Below are 13,188 nucleotides of genomic sequence, written 5' to 3'. Positions count from 1 at the left end.
TGGATTTTGCAACTCAAAAAAATAACCACGCAAATCTAAAACTTCTTGAATTCAAGCCTTTTTTGAGAAACAAGACATTTGAAACGTGGCTATGGTTGGTTGAGTGTCTTTACCAGGTAGCGATTTTCGATTGCTCCTGGTCGTGTTACGTGCAACCGAGCTAAAATTTTGCCCAGAAACATATTGAAGACAATGGAATTGTCTCTTCAACGCTTGTGAGGAAGCCGAAATCTGCTGAAAGAGCAAAGAGTTATGGGCAAATAAACTTAGAATTGCGTTGACTGGCTGTCTCTTAGATGTACAATTTTTCCTTTGCCTCTAGTCGAGTTATTTCCCTTCTTCGTAAAGATATATTAAGACCAATCAAGCATCTTTCAAGTGCACTTTTTCATTTGCTCCAGCCCAAGTTGCGTGCAACCCAGCAAAAAATATGCGAAAACCTATGAAAAGCCCTTTCTAAGGCATGTCTTCGGAAAAAAACCCTGCCAACACATAAAGGAGTTAGTTGCTTATGGGCAAATAAAATTTGTGGGGCGTCGAAGCTAGAGGCTAATTAACCGCGAAAGTCTTTGCCACTCACGCATAAAAAATGTTACTTAATTCATAAGGAGCTTCAAGTACTTATTGGTAAGTTGTGCATACAAACTCAGTTGTTCTAGAAATATAGTTTTTATTTCGACTTAAACTTGCGTCACCCTATAAACAAGGTGTTTTGTACACACTAACACTCATTGGCCATTTACTGGACTTCTATCTACTCTCTCTTCCTGATTCAATGTTTTTTTTCTATCTCATCAACTACCCACCGCCTGCTGCTGTTTTCCTAGGGCAGGCTTCTGCATTTTTCAGTGTTCTTTTGAAGCCGCAACTATCAAAAGGCAATTTCTCCGTAAATTAATGAAAAGGCAGACTCACAATTCCTCATTTATGCCGCCTCCATATAGAAACGCTTTTAAATAAATAGGCAATGCATACATCCAAATTGCGGGTTTGAGTCTAATTGTGGCATTAAATAAACTAAAATCAATCGTCCATTTGTGTGGAAAATTTGTGTGGTGCTGGGCAGCGACAGTTATTTAGGTTTATTGTAGCGTTTGCATTTTTTTTCGGCCTTCAACCTCTAAAAAAAGGTCGCCAATCCCTCAGCCTTGGACGTCGTCCAGACATGTGTTGCGTGCTGTCCAAAATCCCCAGAGTGGGCCCTCCCATCAGGTAACGCAGTCCCCATTGAGGCCCCTCAAGGATGGTCTGTCGCACCGATAAAAGTGACTTATGGGTAGTCCTAAAAACGCCCCAAAATTCGAGCCCCAGCACGCACAGCTCAAGTCAAGTGGATAATAATGCTCGATGGAATTCGGTTTTAGTCCCGGTTGACCAATCGGAACGTGATTTATGAAAAAATCCAGTAATTTAGTGAAAAATAGCGAGCCTGCACCCGCCTTTCGGCAGTTGTCGGTGGTTGCATGCACCAGCAATCTCAAACCGCGGCTATTTTTTTAAATTTTTCCCCTGTCGAACATCTGTCCCTATTTAACGCCGTCTTGCCCTTGATTGTTTGAATAATTAGCTTCGCGTCTAGGCTTGACCGCGCTTTGGATTTTTCCATTTAACTTGCCATAGTTCGTTTACCTGGCCTGATGTGAGAAGATCCACTGATCTTTCTTGCGTCTGGCCCTCGTAGAGCGACTGGAACGGACAAGGAGAGGCTGGTTGTCATAGCGATAGCCATGTTGTTCTCCTTTCATCGCATTGCAGTGAGAACAATCAAGGACTGCTTGGGTGGAGCGATCCGTTACGAGGGAGATCGTTGAAGTTAAGTCAAGTGCTTTCTAGAGCCCCTATAATTATTATTCGTAATCCTGGTTTGGCTTCGGGATTTATCGCACGCAACATCAAAAACAAACCCGTAAATTAGCCCACTTTAGTGAATCGAAGCCTTTTTGTACAGTGGTTGATTTTTTTGCAGGGGAGCCGAATGGCAGCAGTCCCGATGTCCGTCCATGGGAAAGCGGTAAGTGCGTCATTGATTTATTAGTGTTTAGTCAAAACCAGGCAAAGCCAGTTGAAGGAAAATGTTGTTTGGGCCGATTTTCGCTCGATAGTACCAATTGCATGAACCTACGTTTGAATTGCAAAGACGCTTGGGTGTGGGTGAGTCACCGGATGCATTCAAATGGCGCCTAGCCACTTCCTACTCCACATCTTGAACCAAACACTCTACAGGGTGATTCAAATTTGCTTGGCATCAAGCAGGAGAAGAACAGTCTATTTAAGACTCTCGGTTTTTTGTGACTCAGTCCGGAATTGAAAAATTGGTTGCTTCCTAGAGAGAAATAAAAGAGCGGTTTTTGCACCAAAATGAGGAAGAGTCTTATCAAGATGCTCGGTTCATTTAGTTTCAATCGGGTCACTAATAGATTCTTGAGGAATTTTCAAAGTTTCAAATGCTGTTTTTGTGCCTCAGTCCAGATTTTGAAAATTCGTCGCTTCCTAACTAGAAGAGATAAAGAGGGATTTTTGCACCAAAATRAGGAAGAGTATTATTWAGATGCTCGGTTCGTTTAGTTTCAATCGGGTCACTAATAKATTCTTGARGAATTTTCAAAAGTTTCAAATGYTGTTTTTGWSCYTCAGTCCGGGATTSAAAAATTGAGATGCTCGGGTTGTTTAGTTTAAATCGGGCCATTAATAGATTTTTGCGGAATTTGCAGTTTGAAATGTTGTTTTTGTGCCTTAGTCCGGTATTCAAAAATTCATCGCTTCCTAACTARAMGAAATAAAAGAGCTACTTTGTGCACCGAAGWGGGGAAGAGWCTTAYTAARATGCTCGGTTYGTTTAGTTTWAATCGGGYCAYTAATAKATTYTTGWGGMATTTKCAAAGTTTYAAATGCTGTTKTTGTGCCTGAGTCCGAGATTTCRAAAATKYRTCRCTTCCTAACTAGAAGARATAAAAGAGCTACTTTGTGCACCKAAGTGGGGAAGAGTCTTATTAAGATGCTCGGTTTGTTTAGTTTAAATCGGGCCATTAACAGGTTTTTGCGGAAYTTGCAGTTTTAAATGTTGTTTTTGTGCCTCAGTCCAGATTTAGAATATTCGTCGCTTCCTAACTAGAAGAGGTAAAGAGCGACTTTTGCACCAAAATGAGGAAGATGCTCGGTTCATTTAGTTTCAATCGGGTCACTAATAGATTCTTGAGGAATTTYCRAAGTTTCAAATSCTGTTTTTGTGCCTSARKCCGRGATTCAAAAATTYATCGCTTCCTAACTAGAAGAAATAAAAGGAGAAGAGCTACTTTGTGCACCRAAGTGGGGAAGAGTCTTATTAARATGCTCKGTTKGTTTAGTTTAAATCGGGCCATTAAYAGRTTTTTKCGGAATTTGCAAAGTTTTAAATGYTGTTTTTGTGCCTCAGTCCRGWAGCTWSAARAGATWMAAGAGCGATTTTCTGCACCRAAATGMGGAAGWKTCTTATTAAGATGATCGGTTTGTTTARTTTCAATMGGGCYAYTARCAGATTTTYGAGGAATTGAAATTSAAATTCTGTTTTTRTACCTSAGTCCGGGATTTAAAAACTCATCGGTTSCTAASTAGAAGAGATAAAAGAGCGATTTTTCGCTTCAACATTAAGAAGAGTCGTATTAAGRCGCCYGGAGAGTTTRATCTAAATTGAGTCGCCGTGAGGTTTTTGAGAAACTTTTCAAAAGCCACCAATTAGATGAAGTGAACACCGGAGACTGTTAACTTCTCGCCAGAAGGAAAGGCGGACTCCCATTTGACCCAATGAAATCCAGTTCCGATTTGTACTGCCATGAACCATAAAAGCGCTGGTTTATTTAGAATTTCTCGTAAACAAGTTGAAACATGCCCATGGAATGGATCCACCTCATTGTAGCCGAAKATTACATAAACCGATTGAAAACTGTCGAATTGGAAGAGGTGGAGCAATGGCTGGGCCACCTCGATCACCTGACCTGAACAATCGGGACTTTGAACTTGTGGACAGTCGAATAGGGAGGAGCCCTCTTGCCGCAATGAAATCCAGTTCCGATTTGTGCTGCCACGATGGTTAAAAGCGGAAGTTATTTAGAATCGCAAATAAGTTAGTGATTCATGGGCGATTCATTCCAGCCAAACGATTGAAAATCGAACAATTCATTGGACAAGGTGGAGCAATCTGGAGTTTTTTCAGCACTGTCGATATTTAGCAACACAATACGAGGGAGTAACTTCCACCTAAATAAGGAGGCAGATGAGTGGACAACCAATCAATTGTCATGCAGCTCTAGCTTCAACCAATAGCAGGAGCGGTAGGAAAGAGGCGAGAAACTCAGCAACTTTTTCAAGCTCAACAGTGTTCATATACGGCTTCACTGCCTAGTTGTCCCAGATTCTTCGGAGACTGCTGAGGAGGGACAAAGAATTTGATCAGAAGCGAAAAATCCTTCTCATCCCGAGTGCTCGTTTTGCGCCTGAATACTACTGTGTTTTTTTGACAATTTCTTTTGCGTGTTCGGCCCACATCTGTTCTAGTAGTCGTTGTTGTGACAGCGAGCAAAAACAACCCTGCCTCCCTTGTTATGCCCGCGGTGCTTTTTTGCCGCTGGCCCTGATTGTCTTATTGACAGAAAAGCCGTTTGAGGTCGACACCCCTGCAGAAAAACCGCCCTAAAACCTAGCTTGGTTGTTTTTCCTCCGCGAGTTGGTAACAAGCGGATAATTTGGATGTTTATCTAGACACCAGGTAGCAAGAAAAAACAGGACCACACGCCCTCACAGCCTTCTGGTGTTCGGCAATAGAGATGTGGTTTGTGAGGGAGGTTTTTTTTACAACCCTGTAGCGTTTTTGTGCTTGGAAAGGTCGCTTTTGCTGTTTGGGGGCGCAAAAGGGGCACACGCGCCCTTTTTTGCGTCCACCGATCGGTCTTCAGATAAGTCAAAGTCTAATAGGTTGGGTGTGGTTGGTTGAAAGAAATCCGTTCGACGAAGTCGTCTAAGGGTCAATGTTCTCTTGGTTGGGTTTTGCCCCTTTTTCCGATGCTGCTGTCCGGTTTCGGTAGAGTTTGATGAGCAAATGAGAAAACCGGGAGTAGAAATCGAGGTTTTTTGAAGATTTCATGAGTCATTTTGAATGACGCGCTACGTGATTTCAATTTGTGGCCAATTGAATAAGTGTCGCACGAAAAAAACAATTTTTTTGAGCAGCAAATGAGATCACGGCCAGGATTGGTGAGCAGTCAAGGGGTCAATTTAGTAATAAAACCAGCGACGGTGCATCAAATTTGCGCTGATAAGCGCAATCATTCAATCTGCGAGCTGGCCATTAAGTGGCGCCCGTTGGCTGCAGCAAAAGCTTCCTGGTTTTGACATGTTTAGTGTGTCTTTTTTTGGGTCACAAGGGGGTAAATCTGGGTCATTGGCCGCTAGAATGGCCATTTTGTTGTTTTGGAGACACAAGGGCGGCATCGCGGAACTATTTTTTGCGGCGAATTCTTGTAAATTTGCGAAATTGTAAAAGTTAGAGCGTCGATGGACGTTTAGCTCCACAAGCCAATGCAGTGAACAATTGGCTATCATCGATGTTCTGACTTTCACGCAAAAAGTTGATTTTCTATATAACATTGTATATACTTTCCTGACTGTGTTTCAATTCCAAATCAAATTTATTACTGGGTTTCAGTCATTTATTGTCTCTATTTATTAATCAAAATACGTTTTGGTGTATTTTTCCACCATCATCAGTTTTTATATGTAGCATTGTTGCTGCTTTAAGCCTTGGCATGCATTTGAAAATGCGATCAGTAGGCAAAACAGCGAAAAGTCATAGTAGGCTTTAAAAGAGCCCCTCCCACCCCTGTTGACTTAATGAACTGTCGGAAATAATCAAGACACATAAGGAAAACATTTGCCAAACACTTCCACCCACTTGACACCAATAAATCAAGGGTGGCATGTCAAAACAAAAGCCCGCTGGGACCGTTTTTCGTTATTGGAACAGCGTGTTTATCGGTCTTTGGGGAGCACTGGAGTGCCACATGTGATTTGACAGGCACCAAGATGGGTGCCCAAGTAGCTGCGAAGAATTCCGAGTACTTTCCAATCAATTTGAGCGCAGGAAGCCGTCTAAGTAAGCAGGGGCACGCGCCTTTGCAGCCACACGCTGCCCGCATGGCACACCAGACTTGTGTCTGGGTGACTTCGTCAGGTCATCGGTTTATGCGATTTTTTTTCATTTTTTGGGGGTTGAATGGATAATTTTTCGTTTTTGTCGCGAGCTGACAATAATGAGCGGTTCAAGACGCTCATTACGCGACGAAAGTGGGCCATTCAGCGCAGAGCAGAGCAGAACCAGGTGCTGAGGTAGACGGCGTTGGTTCTGCTCGGTGCTCTTTGACCCTGATTTCAAATCGGCAGCTGGAGGTTTTGGTCTTTTATTCAGGTGAACCTAAAATCATTAGCAGCCCCCAGCCACGGTCTGGTGTGCGGATTTTATTCGATTCCCCCATGAAACAGGGAATTTTTTTGATATTCCACAACTCGCCTTAGTAGGCAATTAGTGTCACTTTACCGAACTAAACAATTCACTCCCACCTTCCCTAGCAAACGTCACGTCCATCTACTTAACGACGCTATTTACCATAACATGCCATCTAGTAATCCTTCCATTACCCCCTTTAGGGCCCAATCAACTGTATCCCTTAATTTGTCTGTCAGTGTCAGTCAATTGACGTATGTATGCACCAATTATACGGTAGCAAAACTATTAATTCGTTAATGCGGTTTATCTGCCCCCTGCTGCCCCTATTTACCAATTCAGTGCACAATGAGGAGGCACCCTCCCACCCCCGTATGCATTATTCCATTATGCATTTGTCAATTTAATGCGAACTGCCATCGGGCATTATTGGGCATCCCCTATTATGTATTCGAGCTGGTTTTGCCTTAAAGGAGAGCCGGCAATTGTTTGCATGGTTTATGTGCGAGAATTCTGGAAAATTGCTCGGTTAGTGACAATTTTGATGCCGTTTATAGTCGCTTGATGGGGGTTTTAACCGGAGGCAAAAATTGGGAATTTACACATTTTGTCGCATTTCTGGCCTCAAATGGGTATTTTTGCGAAAAATTTATTGGAGTTTTTTTCAGTACAATATTTGCTGGAAGTGTTTTCGGTGGTTGCTCTCGAACTGTGGTCAAAATTTCAAATATTCCTCTTTTATGGTTCAGTAGGGAGATTTTTGCGAGGTTGATCTGCACGTTTGGTTTTTTGCTGGCCTCAATTGAAAATTGAAAAAAAATCATTGATGTCTTGGATTCTGGTGATATTTGCGGGGTGTGTTTTCGACAGTGTCCTTTACCAGTGGGGAAAATTTAAAATCTCCAACTTTCCGGGTTAAGTAGGGAGATTTTTTCAAAAGTTGACCTGCACATTTTGCTCTTTTCTGGCCTCAGAGGGAAATAAAAAAAAGGTCTTGCCTTCAGTTGATATTTGCGAGGTGTGTTTTCGACAGTGTTCTTTACCAGTGGGGAAAATTTCTAATCTCCAACTTTCCGGGTTAAGTCGGGAGATTTTTTCAAAAGTTGACCTGCACATTTTGGTCTTTTCTGGCCTCAGAGGGAAATAAAAAAAAGTTCTTGCATTCAGTTGATATTTGCGAGTTGTGTTTTTGTTAGTGTTCTTTACCAGTGGGGAAAATTTAAAATCTCCAACTTTCCGGGTTAAGTAGGGAGATTTTTTCAAAAGTTGACCTGCACATTTTGCTCTTTTCTGGCCTCAGACGGAAATAAAAAAGGTCTTGCATTCAGTTGACATTTACGAGGTGTGTTTTCGACAGTGTTCTTTATCAGTGGGGAAAATTTAAAATCTCCAACTTTCCGGGTTAAGTCGGGAGATTTTTTCAAAAGTTGACCTGCACGTTTTGTTCATTCCTGGCCTCAGGGGGAAATAAAAAAAAGGTCTTGCATTCAGTTGATATTTGCGAGGTGTGTTTTCGACAGTGTTCTTTACCAGTGGGGAAAATTTCCAATCTCCAACTTTCGTGGTTAAGTAGGAAAACTTTGTTTTAAATTGGCCTGCACATTTAGCCTTTTTCTGGCCTCAGCTGGAAATTTGCAGAAATTTTCAATTTCAATTGTGTTCATAATTACAGGACGTGTTATTGGTACTCCTCTTGAAAATTTGAAATCTTCAGCTTTGATGGTTAAGCGGGTAGAATTTTTTAAAACTTAGCCCGCACATTTTGGCGATCATATTTGCAGGACGTGTTCTTGGTACTGCTCTCTTTACCTGTGGTGAAAAAATTTCCAACCTCCAACATTCGTGGTTGAGTAGGAAGGTTTTCGACAAAATTGGTGAAAAAATTTAAAAAAAAATCATATTCTTCACTTCTTCGACTTCGTTCATATTTACAGAACGTGTTCTCAGTACTGTTCTTTATATGTGATGAAAATTTCAAACTTTCAACTTAAGAACGGAGGTTTTTGGAACTTTGCTTGCATATTTTGCCTCTTTTACGCCGCGAACTAAAATTTTGAAAAAAAATCGCCAATGCCTTCAATTCAGTTGATATTGACAGGACGTGTTCTTGCTAACCTTCGTTACATGTGGTGAACATTTCAAACCTTCAACTTCTCTGGTTAAGAAGGAAGATTTTTTTCGAAAGTTTTGTTGCACATTTTGACTTTTCTCTAAAACGAGCAAATGATTACGAATGGACTTCCAACTTTCATACGTAGTTAAATGGCGATTGGTTTTCTGAAGCTTCACTTGACAAACAATTAACATTGGCAAAAATTGAATTCTATCCTTAAAAGTGCAGACATTCAGAATTGGCAATATTCTTTCTCCATTGGTTGGTTGACGGTGGAATTTTTGAATTATTAACAAGTTGCCGGACCGTGCGAAATGGACGCGCGCCTGCCGTAACGGCAACACACGTTGCTGGCATGTTTTCGGATCTAATTGGCGCTTCCGATACGCGAAAGATCGCCGCCAAATTGCCCGAAATTAACGTATTAATCAGTTTGGTGCAGTTTAATTGCAGCGGTTCGATTGTGATCGTTCAGGCCATTACACTTGGCTACATTTTACACATTATTTTCCGTTTTTTTTTTGAATATGGCTCGAGGATTTTGACGAGTTATGAAGACTGTCGGAATGTTGTCCGGCAGCATGCAGTTTATTGGCTAATTGAATCGCTCCATAACGGGGTGGTTTTCTGTGACTAGTGGCTGCCCTGGAGGCTTAAAAAGTCGAAAGCACGTGAAGCATATTTATACCTGATATAGTGGTTCGGTATTATTAACAGAGCAAAGGGGATGCAGGAGCGGGGATCTTGTGAAGGGGGCGCGACAGCTGGCCAGCGGCGTCGCAAATACACCTGCCCAAATAAGAACCCCGTGCCTTAGACGGGTGCCCCCCTTGGTCCGCCGGCCCATAAATCGCGACCTCTTTAAACAACAGCCCACAAGGAGAAATTGTTCTTATCGAAGGGGAAAAGCGACGACAGGAAGGAGCCGCTTTGCCTCCACAACACTTCATCTAATCTAATTATTAGCACACATATTATTCTGTTTGTCGTACCGAAAACTAGGAGAGAGGCTGGGCATTGTCGAAAAAAGGGCCCCCTTGTCGGGCTATTAAGGGATTAGAGCCCGGTGTCCTTTCAGGTTTTGTCGAATTATGGTTCACGGTTGTTTGTCACAGTTTCGTCCAACGTCCAGACAGGCAAATTGTTGCCGATTTTTCCTGATAAATGGTCGATTCGATGCGAGTTTGAGTCTCAGGCCGCTTTTAAATGCTTAAAAATTCTAGATATTGGCACTCACTGTATGCAACAGTATTGTAACCACAGAACATACTCCCTAGGGGGGATATTTTGTGATTGTAACTGTATGACATACAAGGCTGTTTCTCCTAATCTGTTGTGGGTTTTTTAGTAACGTTCGGACGCATAAGCTGTTTTGCTGTTGCGGTTTGAAGTACGGACTTTTTTCTTGCAAGTTCCGATTCTGTAGGGTTTTTTGCAAAAAATGTATTCATCTTGAACGTCGATATTTTGGCTCATTGCCGAAAAATTCACATCTGAAACTAATCGTTGCAGCATTCCGCTCTGGGTTATTCCCTGATTTTTGCTGTTTTTCGTCGTTTTTTGGGCCGTCGGCAATAGGAATTTGGTTCAAACGTTTCACTAGCCGGCAGGACTAGCATCTTCAGAGATCTAGTCACTTCAAGCAGAACACTCGGATTTGAATCCATTTCCATTTAGGAACGCAGTTGTCATCGATCCTCTCACTTGCGCCCATAAGACTCTAGGAGCGACGCAAGTTGGACTATGGGTTGTTATGTTCCAGATTGACACACCGCTTGTAATTTTGTAATTTTAATTGTAAATTTTAACCGATTTTGGCATCGGCTCATGACTTTTCCCTTCTGTCGACCACTTGTATACAAGTGAGGATTTTTCCGATTCGCACCCTGTATATGATCATCATGAATTGCATAGTTTTTGTTGAGTTTGTGGGTTTAAAAGCGCTTTAGATGGTAGAAAGAAAAAAACGGCTGCGCTTCACCGACTTGGCTGGTAAGAGGTAGTCGGTTTGGTGTGCGATTTTTTTTTCAGTTTTATTAAATATGAATGCTGCTGAATGATAAAAATCGCAACTTTACACGGAAAGGCAAACGGAGTCGAAAAAAAAGCGAAACGTGAAATCCAACACGCGAGAACCGCCTGCCTGCCCATACACGATGATTGGTTTTTGCACAAAGCATTGTTTTGGAGCTGTCGGTTTTTTTTTGCGATAATTAGTGTAGGAAAAACCTGGGTTCGCCCGGCCTCCTCATTGGCCGCACTTGGACTCCCCAGGCCTCAACAACTGGAGGCTTTGCGATTTTTTGTTTTCTACTAGTAGGCAGGTTTTCCCCTGGCAAAAACTCCCTAATTAATTGTTCCCTACAAGGCAGCACTGTTTTGCATACGATTATGGTTTTTCGTGTTAAAGGGCGGATTTGTTAGCAGCATATCCTAAAGATCGCCGTTTACATTGTGCAGTTAAGGGCATTGAGGATGTCTGAATAGGGCGTGGACTTGATCAAGGCATTTGATACGGCAGCGGGTTTGAACTCAAGTTTTCCTTTGTTGAAGTGGAAGAATTCCTATGCTTGTTTTGTTTTCGGGAATATGTGAGACGAAATTCTACATGAATTTCCAGCGATTTTTGGAATGTCCTCGATTCCGGTCGATAAAGTCGTCGAAAAATGCACGCAGAACAAATGTGTCTCAATCGGGACGGTATTTTTAGCCGGCACGGGGCATTTTAATCGACAGACACTGTTTATTTTCGAAAGAACATTGATGGAAATCGAAATGAGACACAAAAGCGCCGCAACGGAAATTAGCGTCGCCTGCCATTGTCCTCGGAATAGTCACTCGATGTGGCCTAGGTAAGGGAAAAACGCGTCATTTTCTCGTGGATTTTCGACCGAGTTGTGTTTTTGTACAAACATGAACTTTGAAAAAACTCAAGCACGTCCATGTTTAACCTCACAGATGGATTAATCTGCATAGTCACCAGAGCCATACGAATCCCATATGTTGAAGGATCCCATAACAAATCGCACAGTGGGCCTTGCAGGATGACACGTGACATACGTAGTTGTTGTTTAATTGAAAATCAAAGGAAACCTTGACGAAGCCGAACGTTAGTAGGCGCTGATATGTAAAGTAAACTGTTTGGAATCGCAACTTTCCAGCTACTGGGATGATTAAAAGCTCGAGTTTTCCGATTTTTGCCTGCTGGCATTTGGGTTTGAAGCCACAGGAGATCGACACAATAGAATGGGAACTTTAGGGCACTTTCGGATCATTTTCCACTTTGTTTTTTACCATGTGGGGTAAATGGGTGGTCTGGCACGCTTCGCAAAAAGTAGATTAGCGTGATAGGAGGCGCATCGAAGTGTCGATTACCTATTGAGAGCGGCGAAGTGCTCGATAACTATCTTGAGGGGTTTTCTAAACTTCCATGCTTGAAGAGTGGATCTATCTGGGTTTTGGGTCCTATGTCTATACTAGTGCGGAACTGGGGAGTTTTTCGGGATTCTAGGCGGTCGTGGCTGTCTGGGGGCTTTTGGTCATTTTTGGGCGCTTCTCAAAACTTAGTCTTTTCGTGTTTTTGCGCGATTTTTCTACCTGGAGTACTTGAATGCCGTGTTTTTCACGTGGAAAAGTTTCAAGTAGCCCGGTGATCTAGTTGTGAAGTTTTGAATTTTTTTTTAGAGAGTGTCTCCTGCAGCTGACTTTTGTTAATTTCTGGGCGCTCCTCAAAAATAAGTCTTCGTGTTTTGGCGCGATTTTTCAACCTGGAGTACTTAAATGCCGTGTTTTTCGCGTCGAAAACTTTCAGGTAGCCCGTTGGTGTAGTTAGAAAGTTTTTATTTTTTTTAGAAAGCGTCTCTTGTGACTGATTTTTGATAATTTCTGGGATCTTCTCAAAAAGCAGTTTCTTTGTGTATTTGCGCGATTTTTCTGCTTGAAGTACCTGAATCCTTTGTTGTTGCCGTGTAAAAGTTTCAAGAACCCCTTTGGTCTAGTTAGGAAGTTTCGATGTTCTTTAGAAAGCGCGTCATGTGGCTGATATTTGGTAATTTTTCAACGCTTCTCAAAAATCAATCGCTAGGTCCTTTTGGTCGAATTTCTTACCTGAAGCACCTGAATGCTTTGTTTTTCGTGTGTAAAAGTTTCAATTGGCCTGTTGGTCCAGTAAGGAAGTTTTGATCTTTTTTAGAGAGCGTCTCTTGCTGCTGATTTTTGGTCATTTCTGGGCGCTTCTCAAAAATCAGTCTCTTTGTGTATTTGCGCGATTTTTCTGCCTGAAGTACCTGAATCCTTTGTTGTTGCCGTGTAAAAGTTTCAAGAACCCCGTTGGTCTAGTTAGGAAGTTTTGATGTTCTTTAGAGAGCTCTTCATGTAGCTGAGATTTGGTAATTTTTGAACGCTTGTCAAAAACCAATCGCTAGGTCCTTTTGCTCGAATTTCTTACCTGAGGCACCTGAATGCTTTGTTTTTCGTGTGTAAAAGTTTCAATTGGCCTGTTGATCTAGTAAGGAAGTTTTGATCTTTTTTAGAGAGCGTCTCTTGCTGCTGATTTTTGGTCATTTCTGGGCGCTTCTCAAAAATCAGTCTCTTTGTGTATTTG

The 13,188-nt window shown here is 42.0% G+C and overlaps 1 protein-coding gene across 4 annotated transcripts in view; it reads left to right on the top strand.

Annotated features, from left to right (window-relative positions):
- The window catches only part of LOC109534345, a 60,750-nt gene that overhangs the window by 1,919 nt on the left and 45,643 nt on the right, over positions 1–13,188 (top strand). For 2 of the 4 annotated variants that reach the window (XM_048669085.1, XM_048669087.1), the window contains exon 2: positions 1,967–2,011. The exons of 1 other annotated variant lie outside the window; for it this stretch is intronic. The gene's annotated coding sequence lies outside the window, so the exon portion shown is untranslated. Of the gene's footprint in view, positions 1–1,679; positions 1,907–1,966; positions 2,012–13,188 lie in introns of those variants that run through there. One more of the 4 variants, XM_048669086.1, reaches the window with a different exon arrangement.

This window comes from Dendroctonus ponderosae, unplaced genomic scaffold (assembly GCF_020466585.1).
Source record: "Dendroctonus ponderosae isolate FM_Combo_2020 unplaced genomic scaffold, Dpon_F_20191213v2 Dpon_F_20191213_8, whole genome shotgun sequence".
Lineage (NCBI taxonomy): Eukaryota > Metazoa > Arthropoda > Insecta > Coleoptera > Curculionidae > Dendroctonus > Dendroctonus ponderosae.
This window is presented reverse-complemented; position numbering and strand designations above follow the sequence as displayed.